This window comes from Schistocerca serialis, chromosome 7, assembly GCF_023864345.2.
Source record: "Schistocerca serialis cubense isolate TAMUIC-IGC-003099 chromosome 7, iqSchSeri2.2, whole genome shotgun sequence".
Lineage (NCBI taxonomy): Eukaryota > Metazoa > Arthropoda > Insecta > Orthoptera > Acrididae > Schistocerca > Schistocerca serialis.
This window is the reverse complement of record NC_064644.1, coordinates 369,993,674-369,997,897: the sequence shown is the minus strand read 5'-3', so window position 1 is coordinate 369,997,897 and position 4,224 is coordinate 369,993,674.

Sequence of the window (4,224 nt, the reverse complement as noted above, 5' to 3'; positions counted from 1 at the left end):
TGATGGGATAGGTGGTGGTGGGAGGGTGTATGGAACAGGTCTTGCATCTAGGTCTATTACAGGGGTATGAGCCATGAGGTGAGGGATTGGGAGCAGGGGTTGTGTAATGATGGACGAGTATATTGTGTAGGTTTGGTGGACAGTCTGTGGGAGGGGTGGGAAGGATATTGGGCAGGACATTTCTCATTTGAGGGCACGACGAGAGGTAATCGACACCCTGGCAGAGAATGTAATTTGGTTGCAATATAGGCATGACATTCGGTTGCAATGTAGGCATGACAACCAACAAGCTGTCTGTTCACATGAAAGTCCACCGACAAACTGTTTCCAAGAAACGGGAGGAACAAGCCTGTTGCTGCCAAATATGATATCATTCATTTCAATGCCTGTGCCATATGGATCCTTCCCATCAACACCAGCTTTTCTGAATTCCACAGATGGGAACTTTCCCTGTAATACGTCCTACATTCCTCGTAACCCTCCTGGCCTCAACCTTCATTAGTCACTGTCCTCACCCATCTAGCCTCTTCACTGTTCCCATTCCAGCAGTACACAGCCATGATTCCACCACCACATCCACTCTTTTTATTCCTCTCCTTTTCCGCTACTCCCCCCCCCCCCCCTCCCGCAACTCCTCTGCCCTCAGTCTAACTTGCAGCACTTCACTGTCCAGCATCCGCACCATACTATCCCTCCCCCTCCCCACTCCAGTCTCCTCCTTACCCCTACCCAGTCACCACTCCCGTCATGCACTGGTGCTGCTCTTTGCAGTGTGGTTTCAGTTGGTGTGTGTGTGTGTGTGTGTGTGTGTGTGTGTGTGTGTGTGTGTTTTGTACCTTTCAGTGATATTCTAGGTTGGTGGAGACTTTACATTTATTGTCTGTCTATAGTTTGAGTTTTAATCTTGAATTAGGAGTTCAGTATCCGTTCATTTTTACAGTGTCTTCCTTCGAATGTGACGTAGGTCTGCAGAGCCTTCCTTTCAACTTCTCTAGCTATCAATTGAATAATGGATTGGAAATCATTTCTTTTATAGGGTGATTTGGGTACAACACACTGGTATCATGCAATATTCTTTCTTTGATTTGTGGCAGGAGTATCCCCAGTTAATGAACATCAGTACGAAATGTGGTATAGTGTGCATGATGCACTCTCATCAGAGAACTATCATGCTTGGCGGGCAGACAAAAGCTAGTTTCACTCACTTTGGACAGAATTCCTTTATCTGGAGTTGGATATACTAAAGTTTACTTGGTTTTGCTATTTTTATTGCTTTGTATTTGCTATAGACATGGGTTTCATCTCACATATTGGGTCACTAAAGCTGGCATGACCTCCTTATTCCTTGGGATCTAGAGGTACATTTATTGCAACTGAAAAATTTTCTTCTTTCTTTTAACTGTCCATACACAACAATGGAAAGAAATTGGATGGTGAAGGGAGAGAGGTAGTGTACATAAATGAAGGGAAAGTCCAGGATGGTGCTAGGATCCAAGAATAGGTTGGAGGGCGAATTCCCATCTGTGGAATTCAGGGAAACTAATATAGCCCCAAGGCAACTGGCTCTATGACCTTTCATGCACTTATCCAATTTAGTGTTGGTTTTATTATTTTGCAAGTTGCTCTGCCTTTTATATTTTAATGTTTTCCAGCGACGAGGCAGTGGGTGGGTGGAAGGGGTAGGTTTCACAGCGGGAATGATTACTGGGGTAGGAACCCCTTGGTAGGCATAATGGCCAGGAAAGTCATATGTTTTGAAAGGATGTTATCAAGATCAGCAGGATGACAGAAAATGACAGTGGGTGGTGTAAAGAGGATATAATGGACAGAGAATCGCATTTCGGTTCTTGACTTGACTAAGTCTTAGCCTTGGCACAATAACATTTTTAGGTGTAAAGGGCCTGGGTGGTACTGGGTGACAGAGGTAATGCAAGTAGGAGCTGTATCAGGTTGAGAGGGGTATAATGCCCAGTAGATCTGTTTTTGAGTAAGGTTTGCGGGGTAGTTGCAGGAGGAAAACAGCTAGGATGTCATTATAGATGGAGATGTTGAGGGATTTGATGGTGGAGCAGATATGTTTTTCAAGAATTTCTAGGAAGAGAACGTTTGATGAAGAAGGGGTGGCAGCTGTCACAGTGTGGATATTGTTGCTTGTCAGTTGGCTTTATATGGACTAAGGCTTGATGTGAACTTCAGTAATCTACGTAAAACACATCGTGTTTTTTCCTTTTTGGGCATCAATCATCTGACTGTTTTGATGTGGCCCATCCTGGCTTCCTACAGCGTCAACTTCTTCATCTCAGAGTAGCGTATTCTTGCAACATCTGCATTTCTTTGTTGGATATATTCCAATCTCTATCTCCCTGTACAGTTTTTGCCCTTTATAGCTCCCTCTAGCAGTGTGGAAGTTATTTCCTCATGTATCAGTTATCTTTCCTTCCTGATTCTGTGTGGAAAGACAGCTCCCTGCCTATTATATCAGACAATGTTTAGCATTATTCTTAAAACACATCTCACACTCTTAGATTGTCTTCTTTCCCAGTTTTCTCACAGTCCATGATTCACTTCTATACAATGCTATGCTCCAGATATATGATATATTGTCAGAAAACAAGTTAAGGGCTATCTTTGATACTAATAGACATATTTTTTTTAGTGAGGAATGCTCTCTTTGGTTGTACTACTCTAAGTCATATACACATCTTGCTTACCCATCATGCTTTATTTTGTTTCGATGATAAGAGAATCCTTTTCCTTTGTCTGCTACATGGTCTCCAATTTCAGTATTAAGGTTGCTGTTATCTCACTGTTGTTACTTCTATTACTTCAGCCTTTCTTTAGTTTACTCACAATCCATATTCTTTGCTCAGTAGACTGTTCATTCCATTTAAAAGGTGCTGTAATTCTTCTTCACTTTCACTGTGAATATCAATGTCATCACCAAATCTTATCATTGATACACTCCTGGAAATGGAAAAAAGAACACATTGACACCGGTGTGTCAGACCCACCATACTTGCTCCGGACACTGCGAGAGGGCTGTACAAGCAATGATCACACGCACGGCACAGCGGACACACCAGGAACCGTGGTGTTGGCCGTCGAATGGCGCTAGCTGCGCAGCATTTGTGCACCGCCGCCGTCAGTGTCAGCCAGTTTGCCGTGGCATACGGAGCTCCATCGCAGTCTTTAACACTGGTAGCATGCCGCGACAGCGTGGACGTGAACCGTATGTGCAGTTGACGGACTTTGAGCGAGGGCATATAGTGGGCATGTGGGAGGCCGGGTGGACATACCGCCGAATTGCTCAACACGTGGGGCGTGAGGTCTCCACAGTACATCGATGTTGTCGCCAGTGGTCGGCGGAAGGTGCACGTGCCCGTCGACCTGGGACCGGACCGCAGCGACGCACGGATGCACGCCAAGACCGTAGGATCCTACGCAGTGCCGTAGGGGACCGCACCGCCACTTGCCAGCAAATTAGGGACACTGTTGCTCCTGGGGTATCGGCGAGGACCATTTGCAACCGTCTCCATGAAGCTGGGCTGCGGTCCCGCACAACGTTAGGCCATCTTCCGCTCACGCCCCAACATCGTGCAGCCCGCCTCCAGTGGTGTCGCGACAGGCGTGAATGGAGGGACGAATGGAGACGTGTCGTCTTCAGCGATGAGAGTCGCTTCTGCCTTGGTGCCAATGATGGTCGTATGCGTGTTTGGCGCCGTGCAGGTGAGCGCCACAATCAGGACTGCATACGACCGAGGCACACAGGGCCAACACCCGGCATCATGGTGTGGGGAGCGATCTCCTACACTGGCCGTACACCACTGGTGATCGTCGAGGGGACACTGAATAGTGCACGGTACATCCAAACCGTCATCGAACCCATCGTTCTACCATTCCTAGACCGGCAAGGGAAATTGCTGTTCCAACAGGACAATGCACGTCCGCGTGTATCCCATGCCACCCAACGTGCTCTAGAAGGTGTAAGTCAACTACCCTGGCCAGCAAGATCTCCGGATCTGTCCCCCATTGAGCATGTTTGGGACTGGATGAAGCGTCGTCTCACGCAGTCTGCACGTCCAGCACGAACGCTGGTCCAACTGAGGCGCCAGGTGGAAATGGCATGGCAAGCCGTTCCACAGGACTACATCCAGCATCTCTACAATCGTCTCCATGGGAGAATAGCAGCCTGCATTGCTGCGAAAGGTGGATATACACTGTACT